Source organism: Canis lupus, chromosome 17, assembly GCF_003254725.2.
Source record: "Canis lupus dingo isolate Sandy chromosome 17, ASM325472v2, whole genome shotgun sequence".
In the NCBI taxonomy this organism is placed as follows: domain Eukaryota; kingdom Metazoa; phylum Chordata; class Mammalia; order Carnivora; family Canidae; genus Canis; species Canis lupus.
In genome coordinates this window covers 40159271-40176191 of record NC_064259.1, presented here as the reverse complement: position 1 = coordinate 40176191, position 16921 = coordinate 40159271, and positions in this window count along the sequence as shown.

Sequence of the window (16921 nt, the reverse complement as noted above, 5' to 3'; positions counted from 1 at the left end):
GGCTAGCGGGCGGCCGCGGAGCTGCGGACAGGCGGGGCGCCCTCCATGCGCGCGGGGCTCGGGGGCCGGGGGCGCTGGCCGGCAGCTCGCTCTGCGGCGGGTCAGGCCGCCTGCGGGCGGGGCCGGGGGAGCCGGGCGGGGGGAGCCGGGCGGCGGCCGCGAGGGGCGGGCCCTGACCTCCCAGCCCCTGCCCCGCGCCCCCCTGCCCCGCGCGGAGCCCCCGCGGGCGTGCCCCCGCCGCGCCCTCCCGCCCGAACCGCGCGGGGGGCCGCCGGCCACCGGGGGCGCCGGCCCGGAGGGAAAAGTGAAGTTCCAGCCCCGGCTGCAGCCTCGTGCAAGACTCCTGCTGGCTCCCACCCTCACGTCTGTATTTACGCTGCCAGTTCTGAGGGTGGCTCTTGATTGAAAGGGACAGGCCGGGGAAACAAATGATAGGCTACTTTTTCCAAGGAAAGTTCTTTTCAACAAAGGAAATGGCATACAAGCTTCGCCTGTAAAGGGGGGGAATAGTATGTGCGTACACTTAAAAGTCTGTGACCACAAAAGCCAGCACTCCATTAAGTGTCCTCTTAAGGGATTTGGGGTAATAATATTAAGGATGTGAACACCAAACTCGGATTACTCCACAGATTAAATGAGGACATTTATGGAGAGCATCTTGTTTGATGTACATAGGAGGCCTGCAGAATGTGTTTGCTCCCTCTCTGCCCCAAATTTTCCAAGGGACTCTTCACGTCATTGATCCTTCTGGAAGGAAAAATCGTGAAAGCAACTAGCTATGCCCAGCCTCTGTCGCCTCCTACCCACGGCCTGAGGGCACTTTACCAACCTTTCTTTATAGCCCAATTTACCCGTGATCACCTTCCCAGCCAGCCTAGCAGCAGGGGTTCTTTTTTTTTTTAATTTTTATTTATTTATGATAGTCACACAGAGAGAGAGAGAGAGAGAGAGGCAGAGACATAGGCAGAGGGAGAAGCAGGCTCCATGCACCGGGAGCCCGAGGTGGGATTCGATCCTGGAGACCCAGGATCGTGGCCTGGGCCAAAGGCAGGCGCTAAACCCCTGCGACACCCAGGGATCCCAGCAGCAGGGGTTCTTAATTGTGTAAGTCACGGTCCATTTTGAGACTCCAGTAGAAACTGGAAGTATGGGGCCGCTGGGTGGCTCAGTGGTTGAGCGTCTGCCTTTGGCTCAGGTGTGATCCTGGGGTCCTGGGGTCTTGGGATCGAGTCCAACGTCAGGCTCCTCACAGGAAGCCTGCTTCTCCCTCTGCCTATGTCTCTACCTCTCTGTGTGTGCCTCTCATGAATAAATAAAATCTTTTAAAAAAAATCTTTATTAAAAGAAAGAGAGAGAGAACTTGGAAGCAAAGTGGGGGAGGGGGTTGGGGGAGGTACAGTGGCCAAGATTTACACACAATGGGAGGAGCTTCCAGAATGTCAGGCACCCATCTACCATCCTCCAATAAAGAACTCCTGGCTTTAAAAAGCCAAGTTTTTCAAGCTTTCACTCCATGGGTGTTGAAGTTACAAGTGTTTTTGTGAAATTGCTAAGTTTTTCCTGTTCTAAGTTTCAGTGAGGATTTGCTTTCTGGAGTTGGCCCTCCTGCCTTCAAACGACCCCCTTGGCAGCCTGGCAGCAAACCTTGGCCCCTCAGCCCACCCCAAGTGCCCCGAGGCTGGGGTTTTCAGGTTGCCAGCACTGCCACCTACTGGCAAGAATAGTCCCTCTGGCCGTGAGATGAAAGCATCCGGAACTTTTATTTCATACTTTCCCCTACTCCAAAGGAAGGCTCAACAAATCAACTGGGGCTAGAGGGGAGGAAGGGTGGGGGGCAAATGTGTGACAAAATGAGAATGAGTTTGTTAGTTTTCTGTTGTCTCTTCCCCATTCCCTTGATTCCTGCTCTTTATGATTTCCTTCCTTTTACTTACATTAAATTTATTTTGCTCTTCTTTTTCTAGCTTCTTAAAGAGTGATGTTAAGTTGTTAACTTTAAAACTTTCTTATCTAATAGAAGCATGTTAAAGCTATCAATTTCCCTCAGGCACTGCTTTAGCTGCATTGCCCAAATTTTTTGAAAAGCTGTATTTTCATCATCATTCAGTTTGGAATACTTTTTTCTTTTCTTTTCTTTTCTTTTCTTTTCTTTTCTTTTATTTTATTTTATTTTATTTATTTGAGAGAGAGTGCGTAAGCAAGAGAACACAAGCAGGGGGAACAGCAGAGGGAGAGGGAGGAGCAGGAAGCCCAAGCCCTGCAGGACCTAAGATCATGACCTGAGCCAAAGCCATCCACTTAAACGACTGAGCCACCCAGGCACCCCTGGAATATTTTCTAATTTCCCTGGAAGCTTTTTTTCTTTGACCATGGATAGTTTAAAAATACATTCCTTAATTTTCAAATTATGGATTTTTCTGAGACATCTTATTATTGATTTCTGATCTAACTCCACTCCAGTATTAAATGCTGATTTCTGATCAGCATTTAAATATGATATTGGGAGATGTGGAAGAAACCATAACTACTATAGAAATTTATGAAGAAACATATGAAGAGATATATAAAATTTCTTCAATGTAACCTTAATGACATCTAGATTCTCACATCTCGCTGTGCATTTAATCTGTTATGATATGTTATAGTTGAAGAAAATCCAGCCTCACAGAGATGTAGTTAGAAAAGGGAGGAGTGGAGATTCTGGGTGGCTCATTGGTTGAGCGTCTGCCTTCAGCCTAGGGTGTGATCCAGGAGTTCCAGGATCGAGTCCTGCATTGTGCTCCCTGTGCGGAGCCCGCTTCTCTCTCTTCCCTCTGCCTGTGTCTCTGCCTCTCTCTGTGTGTCTCTCATGAATAATAAATCTTTAAAAAAAAATCTGAGGACAGTATGTAATCTGAGAACATACTCTGTATGATTGCTAACATTTTTTATTAACTGGAACTTGTTTTATGGCCCAGGATATGGTCATACACTGAATTTGAAATGTCTAGCATATGAACAATTTTATTTGGTTCCAATATTTTTTTAGGTGGAGCTTCCTGCCTTAGACCATTATTAGGTGAAATTTATTCTGTAAGATACTCAATGTCCAAACATTCAATAGAATCACATCTACTGGGTGGCTCAGTGGTTGAGAGTCTGGCTTCAGCTCATAGCATGATCCCTGAGTCCCAGGATCGAGTCCCTGCATGGAGCCTGCTTCTCCCTCTGCCTGTGTCTCTGCCTCTGTGTGTGTGTGTGTGTCTCTCATGAATAAATAAAAATCTTTTTAAAAATCCCATCTACTCTCTATACATTGTCTGTACAGACATTCCTGAGTCTGCTATCACTTTACCATGCAGCCCCAGACCTGGTGACAGGAAGGCTGGCATGACCAGGTCCTCGCCTTTCTTCAAGGCTTATGGCCTTCCTGGCTTCCCCTTTGTGCTTAGGAAAGAGATGCTAAATGTCCCCTCTCTGCCTATCCACGAGGTTCTGTATCCAGTTCAACTCCTCAAGTGAGTATTGTTCTTGCATCCAATTGCTTTCTTGCTGCTTTTTGTTTCTCCTTCATGTACAGTTGATAACCCAGCAAACTTCCTAGGTCCATCTACTCATAAGTTCCTTTTGTGCTCCTACCAATGGATTCCTGAATTTACACAAGACTGTGAGGCTCAGTCCCTTCACAGGAATCACCTGAGGAAATTACCCCCTGGAGGCCTATTTGTTCTTTCCCAACAATCAGATCTTCCCTCAAAAACAAGGTTTTCAGGGTGCACAGAGGATTTGCAATGGCTTCCACCACCCCTCTGTGCCTTTGTCCAGCCTCGCCGGGCCAGCCTGGCTTGACCAACATGCAGCCATCCAAATCCTGAATCACTTACCACACTGCACGTTTCCCAAGATGGTCAGGACAGCTCAGGCGTGGAGGGTAGTTCCCTTGATCCTGCCTCCTGGTATTCATGCTTTTAATTGCCTTGAGTGTGAGCAGGACCTGTGCCTTGCTTCTAACCCATGGAAAATGACAAAGATAGTGGGATGTACATGATTACTTATATGGGATTACCCAAGAGCATGGAGATTGACAAATCTGGCTAGAGTCTCTCCATTGCCATCTTTGATGAAGTAAGCCTTATCATGAATCTTACAGCCATGAGGAAATTAATTCTGCCAACAACCTGAGTGAGCTCAGAAGTTGATCCTTCCTCCAGTAGAACCTCTGATGAAAGCCCAGTCATGGGTAGCACCGTGACTGCAGCCTTGTGTTCCCCTACTCAGATGACCCAGTTAAGCCATGCCTGAACGCCTCATCCAGAGAGACTGTGAGATAAGAAATGCATGCTCTTCTAATCCACTGGGTTAGGGATTTGTTACACAGCAACAGAAAACTAATTTACCAGGGTACCTGAGTGACTCCACAGTTGAGCATCAGCCTTTGGCTCAGGTCATGATCCCAGGGTCCTGGGATCAAGTCCTGCATTGGGCTCCCCATAGGGAGCCTGCTTCTCCCTCTGCCTGTGTCGCTGCCTCTCTCTGTGTGTCTCTCATAAATAAATTAATTAAATCTTTAAAAAAAAAAGATAAAGAAAACTAATACAGCAGGTGAAATGGTGTGCCAGGAATTGCCAAGTATTCCAGCCAGGTGCTACAGCATGAATGTGTGCTCAAAATGGCCTCTGAAGACCTGCCTCCTGCATGTCCAGGCTTTCTGGCTCCATGCATTCTCAAAAAGGGACCAAAGCATTGCCACCCTCTCTTGGTCACCCGGTATCGGCTCCAGAATTTCTAAGTGGGAAAGGGTAGCAATTATCCCACAGCTGCATTTGCACAACAAATACACTGTGTGTACCTAGGTCCTAGGAAAGAGAAAACCTCCCCTGACAGCAGGGAGTGGTCTAGCTTTATCAGTGAGGTCTTGGTGATGCTACAAGCTGGCATTATCCACAGCCCGGCCATGGTGTTCTACTGAATGTTGTATATTGAACATAAACAATTTCACAGTATGTCAACAACTGACAAGGCCACAACTGAGACTGTGGCGGATGTAGACAAAAACCAGATGACTCCATAACCATGTCTCAACACAGACAAAACATGAACCTTGTCCAAACCACAAAAAGGACCAGACATCCCCACGTCCTGGCTGATGAGTGACTGCTGCTTCTTTCCAAACCCCAGCCTTAGCCTTTATGATTTCCCCCACCTTATAGACAAGACGTTCTAAGATACCGTTATGGGCCGAATGGTGACCCCTCCAAAAAAAATCAAATGTTGAACCCCATGCTCTGGTACCTCAGAATGTGACTGTACTTGAAGATAGGGTCTTGAAAGAAGTGATTAAAATAAGATGGTGATTGCAGGCCCACATCCAATCTGATGGCCGTCCCTGTAAGAAGAGAAAATCTGGACACACAACAGAGACACCGAGGGCACACATGCACAGCGGGACAACCGTGTGAGGACACAGCAAGATGGCGGCCCTCTGCCGGCCAAGGAAGGAGGCCTCAAGAGAAAGCATATCTGCTGACACCTTGATTTTGAACTTCTGGCCTCCAGACTTGTGAGAAAATAAATTTATATTGTTGAAGCAACCGAGTCTGTGGTATTTTGTTATGGGAACCTGAGCAAGCTATTACAGATGCCCAATCAGAATTATGCCCACTTCCTCAGAACACCCAACCTGCTTCCTTAAACCTTCCCGCTAGTCGCCTAACAAAACAAACCAAATTCTATAACAAGTCCTCCTCTTACCCTCTTACTGAGATGCCCCACAGTTTCCCAAGGTATGAGCCTTTCCTCTCTGCAAAGAGCAATAACTAATTCAACTTCAGGTGTGTCCCTGGTGGTCCCTGGCTAAAAGGCATTGATCATTGGCTGTCTACTTGGGGCAACTTTGGTCAGCCCCTAAACCATCCCTTCTGCTTCCACTGGTCTAACCTTGCATGGGGAAAAGGTTCTCCCCATTGACATGTTTTTACTCCCTGCCCTGTCCCTCCTCCCCTATCTTCACCTCCCCACAGGCCACATGGGTGAGGCTGCACCCAGGTGAGTGGTACCTCACTCCTGCGAGCCTGGCACAATGCTGGTGCCTATATGAATGACTCCTGGCAGAAAGGGCTGAGCAGTAGGTCTGGACAAACCGAGGCCTCCCAGGAGAGCACTGGAGCTAGCGTCTGTTCACTGTTCGCTGGCTTCTGGCTTCTGGCTTCCTGTAGGGACTATGCGGGCAGAGGGAAAGAGCTGAACTGGGGCATGTCTGCAAGAATTGGTTTTTCTCAGGACGCCTGGGTGGCTCAGCGGTCGAGTGTCTGTCTTTGGCTCGGGATGTGATCCCACATCAGGTTCCTTGCATGGAGCCTGCTTCTCCTCCCTCTGCCTATGTCTCTGCCTCTCTCTGTCTCTCATGAGTAAATAAATAAAATCTTTAAAGAAAAAAAAAAAAATAATTGGTCTTTCTCAGAGAAGGAAGAAAGGAGAAGAAACTGGACACAAGGAAACTGCGGAAGCCTGCTGGGGAACAAAGATAGCAGAGACGTGGCGGCCAGGGAATTTTTATTCTTTTTTACTATTCATAAGCAATGAAAATTTTAAGAAAATTTCCAGGAAGTGTAAATTCCACATCAATCTTTCAGAGGTCGTTTTGGGGCCTCTGACAGTGTAGCATTTGGTTTCAACAGGGCCTGGGTGGGGAGGAAGACTTCCAAAGGAGAACCAACCACATGCAAGTGACTAAATGTGTAATTTTTACTATGAATCTAAAGTAAATAAAACTATGCATATTTTTTTAAAGATTTTATTTATTTATTAGAGGGAGAGAAAGCACGAGCAGGGAGAGGGGCAGGGACAGAAGGAGAAGCAGGCTCCCCACTGATCAGGGAATGTGACCCTGGGGTTTGAACCCAGGATCCCAGGATCAGAACCTGAGATGAAGGCCAATACTTAATCAATTGAGTCACCCAGACACCCCTACACCTTTTTTTCTATTATTTTTTTAAGATTATTTATTTATTTATTCTTGAGAGACACAGAGAGAGAGAGAAGAAGAGACACAGGCAGAGGGAGAAACAGGCTCCCTGCAGGGGGCCTGATGTGGGACTTGATCCTTAAACTCCAGAATCATGCCCTGGGCCGAAGGCAGGAGTTAAACCACTGAGCCACCCTGAGATCCCCTACACTTTTTTTAAAGTGACTTGGATGATCAGGAAGTTTTTATAGGACAGTTTACTGATTATTCTCTGGAACCTTAAAAAAAACACTGACTTGTGGGGGCACCTGGGTGGCTCAGTCGGTTAAGCAACAGACTCTTGATTTTGGCTCAGGTCATGATCTCAAGGTTGTGAGATGGAGCCCCACATTGGGTTCCACGCTCAGCGTGGAGTCTGCTTGTCCCTCTACCTCTCAATAAAAATATTAAAAAAATAAACATAAACATAAAAAGCACAAATTTGGGACGCCTGGGTTGCTCAGTGGTTGAACGTCTGCCTTTAGCCCAGGACATGGTACTGGAGTCCCGGGATCGAGTCCCATGTCAGACTCTCTGCATGGAGCCTGCTTCTCCTCCCTCTGACTATGTCTGTGCCTCTCTCTCTCTCTCTCTCTCTCTCTGTCTCTCATGAATAAACAAAATCATTTTAAAAAGCACAAATTTGCTATCCAATATATGTTTGGTACACATCATTTTTTGTCCTTAATGATTCCTGCATCCCTTCTAGAAACTGCTACATTCATTTGTTTAGTGCAGTTATTAAATACCTGAGCATTTCAGTGCCCAGTGAAGAGTTTAGAATGATGACTGAGACAGGACCCTTGGCCCCAGAGAGCTTCTATGGGGCCCTCTTCTTACCTCTAGTTGCACATTAGAATCACCTGGGGAATTTTTAAAACTACTGAAGCCCAGGCCCCCACCTCTGGTTAGTTAATCTCAGGGGCATGTGGCTCCAGCATTAGCATTTTAAAAGCAGCCCTGGTAATTCTAATATGCATCCAGGGTCCAGAGACAGACAAAAGAAAAATGACAAGATGGTAGGATGTGTGCAACAGCACAGCCCATAAAAGAGCCCATCATTCCAGGCAGGGCTTCCCAGTGGAATACTGTTTAAACAGAGACATGAAATGTGACCATGAGTCAGCCAGGGAACAACATTCCAGGGAGAGGGAACAGTATAGGGAAAGGCCTTGGGGCATGAGAGAGTTAGCTATGTTCACAGAATTCAGTCCAATTGACATAGACCCAGGCAGACAGCGGTGGGAAAGGTAGAGAGATAAGCAGGGACCAGAAGGTGAAGAGCCTGTGAGCCCGGCTGAGGTTGGCGCTCACGGGAGAGGCACTGTGCACCATCCAAGCATTTTAAGCAGAGGAGTTCCACCTACACATAGATGTGCACTTCAGCAGGGGGGTGTGGGGGGGACCTGGAGGAAGCCAGAGGACAACTGGTTAGACCAGACAGGAGACACAGTGGGGACCTGGGCCCGCCCCTGGCGGGGAGCAAAAAGATGAGAAGTGACACTGAGGAAGTGAAACCCACCAACTTGTGGTTGATGGATGTGGGAGAGAGGAGGAACAAGAAACTGCCTGGAATTAGTGCTCAGAAAGGGCCAGACCACACCCTCTGGCCTCTGCTTTGAGGCCACAGTGGTAAGAGGGGAGTGAACACCCACAGACCCAAATTTCACAAGTGCTCTGATGGCTCTTCCTGCAACAATAACAACAGGGAGAGAGGAGATCCTCTCTGGTTTCCTTCCTGCTTATCAATGCTAACTTCTAGATCCTTCCAGCCTCCCCCTGAAATGCTCCTGAGCCCCCTCCCCCCTCCACCTTCCCAGACACCCAGCCAGCCTCATGCTCTATCAGAGTCTTACTGTCTCATGGAGCTTCCCTGTGGCCTAAGACTGTGGAAAACCAGACAGAGCTGTCTCATCTCATCTCTGCCACTTATTAGCCATGTCACCTTAGGCAAGTCACATGACCTCTCTAAACTTCAGCTTCTTCACCTGCAAAATGAGAATAATAATACTTAATTTGCAGAAATGTCGTAAACCTTAAAATTGATGTAATATATAAGGAGCCAAGCAAGAAATGTAAAACTGAAATAGGTAATATTCATAATACAGAAAAACTCCTAATTATTAAAAAAGAGACAGAAGGGCAGCTTGGGTGGCTCAGCAGTTTAGCACCACCTTCACCTCAGGTCATGATCCTGGGGTCCCAGGATGGAGTCCCATGTCAGGCTCCCTGCATGGAGCCTGCTTCTCCCTCTGCCTGTGTCTCTGCCTCTGTCTCTGTGTCTCTCATGAATAAATAAGTAAAATCAAAAAAGAGAGAGAGAGAGAGGCAGAAAAAGGACATTAGCCTAGTTAGAAAATCTGCAAAAATCATAAAAAGGCAAAAGAAACAAAGAAAAGGAGGGAAGGAGAAAAGGAAGGAGGAAAGAGGGTGAAAGGCATGAAGGAATATAATAGTCCATAGACAAAAAGATCTTCACTAGCTAATTCAATAAAAGCAAATTAATTCTGGAGAAGGATTGTGGTGATGGCTGCACAAAAATATCACTATACTTAATGCCACAGAATTGTACACTTAAAAATGATTAAAATGGTAAATGTTATGTATATTTTACCATAAATTTAAAAATAGAATGAGAAAAAAAAATAGAATGAGTACTCTTTTAATAAAGCAAAATAAAACAATGAGGTGCATTTTTTACCTCTCAAATTGGCAAAAATGAAAGTATAGAGATCCAGCAGGAATTAAAGGTTTTTGTAAGACAATTTGACACTATTTAAAATGTACATGCCCTTTGACCTAGAAATTCCACTGTAAGGATCTGTCCTAAGGAAACATTAACACATATGTGCAAACACACACACATACACACACCCTACAGTTTAGGAATCACCAGGCTAGGTTCACTGAAGCATTATCACAGTGAAAAATCTCAATTTCTTTTTTTTTTTTTAATTTTTATTTATTTATGATAGTCACACAGAGAGAGAGAGAGAGAGGCAGAGACACAGGCAGAGGGAGAAGCAGGCTCCATGCACCGGGAGCCCGACGTGGGATTCCATCCCGGGTCTCCAGGATCGCGCCCTGGGCCAAAGGCAGGCGCCAAACCGCTGCGCCACCCAGGGATCCCTCAATTTCTTTTATAATGAAAAGATATGTGGGCAGTTGAAGGAACAAGGTACACCTTTATGTTCTAGAATGGAAGGACACACACCAACCTGATAACTTCTTCTCTGGGAAAAGAGAGGGATTGGTACGGGGTAGAGGAGGGAAGGAAAGAGAGTCATTAGTTTTCACTCTTTGTACTTCTGTATTGCTGATTTTTTAAAAGATTTTATTTATTCATTTGACAGAGAGCACGAGCAGGGAGGGGGCAGGCAGAGGGAGAGGAAGAAGCAGGCTCACCTGGGAACAGGGAGCCCAACATGGGGCTCAATTCCAGGACCCTGGGAGCATGACTTGAACCTAAGGCAGGCACGTAACTGACTGAGCCACCCAAGCGCCCCTTATGTATTGCTGATTTTTCTAATAAAAATCACAACTTTTGGGCAGCCCCAGTGGTGCAGCGGTTTAGTGCCGCCTTCAGCCCAGGGCGTGATCCTGGAGACCCGGGATCGAGTCCCACGTCGGGCTCCCTGCAGGGAGCCTACTTCTCCCTCTGCTTATGTCTCTGCCTCTCTGTGTGTGTGTGTTTCTTGTGAATAAATAAATAAAATCTTTTTAAAAAATCACAAATTTTATAATTTCATTAATTTTCTGATTTTTTTAACTGAATGCTTCTTGAGGACATACTCCATGACTAGTCCAATTAGGAGTGTGCCTTGCACTTCAAAACCTAACAACCGATTCCTTCTTCCCACCAGCTACCAAGCTCTTCACAACATGGCCAAATGCCATTTTTATGAACAAGAATAATGCTGCAGAGGTTGGCACAGTGAAGAAAATCACTGCTAAAGAAACCACAGGGATTATCATTCTTATTATTCCAACTTGTTTGTCAGGAACAGTAACCCAGAGTGCTGCTGGCCTGGGCGGTTCTTTCTAGGAGACGCAATGTGCTGCCAGCAGGCCCAGCCACCGTCTCTCTGCTGTGACCCCCATCTGGCCCCTGAGACCCCACCAGCCTTTGGAATGCTGCCCTGGCATCTGGCAACTGATATTTTTATGACAGAGTGGGGAGGCCTCTCCATTCCTGCTTCTTTCATTCCTTGCCAGAGGTCTGTTGTTTTTCAGGATCCTAAGTTCTTTTTGCCACATGAATGGCAACCCATATGAGGCCTGGCCTCACAGACTAATGTCAGTAGCCTTGGTAAGGAACAATTTCCGTCCAGATCCCCTCCCACCAGCAGGCCACAAGCCATCCTGGCCAGAGGGTTGGAGATCTGCTTTCCTTCTTCCTAAGGTCCCTGTGGCATCTCCTTGGGGCCCAGAATTTCAGCCCATGAAGAGGTTTTTCTCCAAGTGTGCATGCACACATTATTCTAAGGAGATCTAGGTCTCAGAGAAAGATATATAAATATATTTTATAGTTTCCCATAAATGAGGCATCACTAAAATTATTTTTTTCATTTGGTCCTTGTATACATACATGTACAACTTTTTAAAGACAATTTGAGCTAAAATCAACAACACAAAACAACAGGTGTTGGCAAGAATGTGGAGAAAAGGGAACCCTCTTGCACTGTTGGTGGGAATGCAAACTGGTACAGTCACTGTAGAAAACAGTATGGAGGTTCCTCAAAAAGTTAAAAATAGAACTACCCTACTATCCTACAATTGCACTACACAGTACTTACCCAAAGAATGTAAAAATACTAATTCAAAGGGATACATGGACCCCAATATTTATAGCAGCATTATCAACAATAGCCAAATTATGAAAATAGCACAAATGTCCATCAATTCATGAATTGATAAAGAAGATGTGCTATATATGGAGATGATGGAATATTAACCATAGAAAAGAATGAAATCTTGGGGCACCCGGGTGGCTCAGTAGATTAAGTGGCTGCCTTCAGCTCAGGTCATGATCCTGGGGTCCTGGAATTGAGCCCAGCATCAGGCTCCCTCCTTTGCCTCTCCTTCTGCCCTTCACCTAACTCATGCTCACCCTTTCTCTCTCTCCTCCTCCCATTACCAGCTAACATTTTCTTTAAGGAGGAGATTTGTTGGGCTCCCTGGGTGGTGCAGTGGTTTAGCGCCTGCCTTTGGCCCAGGGCGCGATCCTGGAGACCCAGGATCGAATCCCACGTCGGGCTCCCGGTGCATGGGGCCTGCTTCTCCCTCTGCCTATGTCTCTGCCTCTCTCTCTCTCTCTCTCTCTGTGTGACTATCATAAATAAATTTAAAAAAAAAGAAATCTCTTAAAAAAAAAAGGAGGAGATTTGTCAATTTATATTTTCCATTAAGGAGATTTTTTTTAAGATTTTATTTATTTATTCATGATCAAGAGAGAGAAAGAGAGAAAGAGAGAGGCAGAGGGAAAAGCAGGGATGGGGAGCTCCCATGCAGGGAGCCCGACGTGGGACTTGATCCTGGATCTCCAGGATCAGGCCCTGGGCTGAAGGTGGCGCTAAACCGCTGAGCCACTGGGGCTGCCCGATTTTTTTTTTTTAAATATACACAAAAGAAGGGAGAAGAGGACAATAAACTGGCATGTAGATATCACCCAGCTTTTGAAAGACATATTAATATTTCCAGAACCAGCATGCTATGCAAGCGTTTGGGAATTAGTCTCAGGTTGATGTGAATAACTTTTCCAGAATTTGATCAGAAGATCATGGTAAGAATGATCCAGGTGGTACCCAGGAAAGAGCAAGGCAGACCCACAGAGGAAGCAGGCAGTAGATAGAGGGGAAATCCACAGGGGGAATGAGGAAAGCCAGGGGGGACTAGAAGAGAAACTCAGAGTTCCTGGGAGCCACTGGCAGCAGTCAACTTCCAGCCCTAAGGTATTCTTACCCTAAATCCCATGTGATGGACATGGAGAGCACTGTCCACATTCTCCTTCAAGGGAGGGCTTACAGTCCCAGCTGGCTAGGGGCACTGTCAGCAGACAGGTGCCAGGCCCTTCATATTGTCGCTTTTGCAGAGCCACCGTGCCCTTCCAAAGGCTACCTCAGCACATCTTGGGTCCTCTAGTTCCAGAGGACCCCAGGGTGTTGGGGTTGCTGAGGCTGTCCAAATTTGACTTTCCCTCTGCCCCATCTCACTTCCTTGCTCCCCTTCCAAAGGCATTAGTCCTAGGGCACTCTTTAATAAACGTCCTGCACATGAAACCAGCTCACAGGCTGCTTCCCTAGAAATCCAACCAGAAACATCCCCTTTCCCTGAAGGAAATTCCAGTGACAGGGCACCTGGATGGCTCAGTCAATTGGGCAACGGACTCCTGATTTCAGCTCAGGTCATGGTCTCCGGGATGTGGGACGGAGCCCTGTGTCAGGCTCCACACTCAGCACAGAGTCTCCTTGGGATTCTCTCTCCTCTCCCTCTGCCCCTCTCCCTACTCGCAGGCTCACGCTGTCTCATTCTTTCTCCCTGGCATAAATAAATAAATAAAATCTTAAAAAAAAAAAAAAAAAGAAAGTCCCAGTGACTTGCAATCTAAAGAGCACAATTAACACCATCACCTAGGGATCACCATATTGGGGCTTTGATGACTACTGTGCCCCATTCACAAAAAACATACAGACATTAGGATAGAAGAAAGACAAAGCAGATGGGAGAGACTTTTACATTGTATGTGTCCAGGGAAAATACCACCCTTGTAGGAGGAGGTAGGCAGAGCACAGAAAGAGCTGTTTATTTCTCTGGGAGTATTTGGGAGCCCATCCCAGGACATTAAAGGTAACTCATCACCTCCCTGCTCAAAGTCTCCTAGGGCTTCCTGGGGCACCTGGGTGGCTCAGTGATTGAGCATCTGCCTTTGGCTCAGGGCGTGATCCCTGGGTCCTGGGATTGAGTCCTACATCTGGCTCTCCCTCTGCCTATGTCTCTGCCTCTCTCTTTGTGTCTCTCATGAATAAGTAAATTTTAAAAAAAAAATTTAAAGTCTCTTTCATTCAGCCCCTCTGGGAGAAATGGTCTTGGGGTGAGGGTGGGGTTATGCTCTTTCTCTCTTCCCCAAGGAGGTCCCAGATCCAGAAGCTAACCTGTCCCCATCCCCTGCTGCTGGTATAACTAAGGGTCTGGTTTTTTGGCTGACCTTCCTGCCTTTGTAGATTAGCTGAGATCTGATTTCTACTTTCCTTAAATCTCTGGTTTGGGCAGCCTTCCCTAAGGCCCTCTTCACAGGGCAAGTTTATCCCTGCTGTGGTGACACCCTCACCCCCCTACAAATGTATCAGCCAACCTCTCAGGAAATATCTATATTTCTCCTGGGGTTCAAGGGAGATGCCTAGACCTCTTAAATTCTGTGAGCAGGTCATGGGGACTGGGTAATCTCTAAGGCCAGGCAGCCTGATCTCTGAGATGACTTTTTTTCTCTAAAATTTTATTTATTTGAGAGAGAGAGAACTCATGTACATGCAAGTGGAATGAGGGGCAGAAGGAGAAGGAGAGACTCTCAAGCAGACTCCCTCTGAGTTCGAGGCTGGCACAGGGCTCCATCTCATGACCCTGAACCTGAGCTGAAATCAAGAGTTGGAGGTTTAACCAACTGAGCCACACAGGCGCCCCCATGATGACTTTTTTGATATGTCATCTTGGCTGGGCTACAGTCCCCAGCTATTTATTATACAACATAAATATATATTATATTTTATACCATATGTGTACATACGTCAGGTAGTATGAAAAACATTATGAGAAAATAATCTAGGTAGGTGAGGCTCTGGTTACATAGGGAAGGGACACTTAGCACAGAGCCTAGCACAGTTTTAGTTATTTCTATTACTGTCGCTGTGTCACCCAAGCCAGCGGGAGACCTCTTTCTGTCACCCACAAAATCACATCCACCAACTGCTTTTTTCCTATGGTGATTAACTTTCAAATTTTTCAGCTTTTCACCCCCACTGCCACTCTGTGAGCCTGACCCTCATTATCTCTTGCCTGGATCATAGTGACAATCTCCTAACTAACTTGCCTGCATCCATGAAATCCATCAACAATGTGATAAGAGCAAACACGTGCATAGCCTTCACTACGTGCCAGCTGCTGTTCTAAGCACGTTGCAATCCTAGGACACGTATCCTATCCTTGTCATTCCCGGTTTACAGATGAGGACACTGAGGCTAAGCATAGCACCCGTACTGACAAGTGAGTTAAATGTTAATGAGTGTTATGGGCTGAATTGTATCTGCTAACCCCCCAAACCTCAGAATATAATTGTGTTTGGAGATAAGGCCTTTAAAGATAAGATTAGGTGGGTGGATTGTATAGTATATCAATAAAGCTAATAAAAAAAATTTTTTAAGTGAAAAAAAAAAGAAGATTAGGTTAAAATGAAGCTATGGGTGGAGCCTAAAGCAGTCTGACTAGTGTCCCTGTAAGAAGAGGAAATATGGGCACACAGAGAGACATCAGGGTCGTGCATGCACAACAGGACAACCATGTAAGGACACAGTGAGAAGGCGGCCATCCACAAGCCAAGGAGAGAGAAGAAACCAAAACTGCCCATGTCTTGTTTTGGACTTTCAGCCTCCAGAACAGTGAGAACCTACATTTTTGTTGTTTAAGCTCCCAGTGTGTAGGATGCGGCATTTTGTTAAGGCAGCCCACACAAACCAATACAGTGGGAAAAATCCCAGTTCCTGCCCCCCTTCCACTTCCAGCTGCGGAAACCGCCCCTAATTTCCTGCCAAACAATTCCCAATCAATTCCAGATAGTCTGATCTGAATTTCAGAACCCTGGCATTTTCTTCTATCCATTATCACCGTGTCCTTCAAAATGACCCTGTCCTTTAATATTTCCAGAAACCTCTTTCAAAGCATTAATATTCAGCTCAAGTAGGAATGTCTGGGTGACTCAGCAGTTTAGAGCCTGCCTTCAGCCTAGGGCGTGATCCTGGAGACCCAGGATCAAGTCCCACATCAGGATCCCTGCATGGAGCCTCCTTCTCCCTCTGCCTGTGTCTGTGCCTCTGTGTGTGTGTCTCTCATGAACAAATAAATAAAATCTTTAAAAAAAATATTCAGGGGATCCCTGGGTGGCTCAGTGGTATGGCACCTGCCTTCAGCCCAGGGCGTGGTACTGGAGACCCGGGATCAGGTCCCGCATCGGGCTCCCTGTGTGGAGCCTGCTTCTCCCTCTGCCTGTGTTGTCTCTACCTCTCTCTGTGTGTCTCTCATGAATAAATAAAATCTTTAAAAAAAAAAATATTCAGCTCAGGAGCACTTAGTGGGGAGCATTGAATGATAACAATAGAACAATCCTGAGACTAGCCCAGAAAGTACTACAGAGAAGTAATTAGCGTGGTACCAGGAAACTATAAAAAGAAACCAAAGTCACTGAACCACTCCCCTTCACATAACACATCTCACCTACAAAATGCTTTCAGATGCTTGATCTCACAGATCTTCATGACAGCTCAATTATTATCTCCTTTTCTTAGATGAAGAAATTGTAGTTCAGAGAAACTGTGTGAGGGCCCAGGGCTGGTAGGTAATGGTGCCAGTGCTTGGACCTCAGTCTCCTGACCCCACGTGCCACCTGAGGTGCTTCATAAATATGTCTACACTTTCATTAGAAAAGAGGGAGCTTGCCTGAAAGCACGCATCTACCCCCAATCCTTTCCAGAGGTGCGGCGATGGTAAGTAAAACCTTTCTTCCTACTCACCTGTTATAAATTATTACTCCTTCCCCAGTGAGGTTGTAATTGTCTTTTTATCAGGCTTGATTGGGGGAAGTTTAGTAATCTGGCTCCACGCCAAAGAGCAACACATTGCATAAAGGAGACAGAAGAGAAATAAGAATTCTGAAATGAGCAAATTAACTGAAAA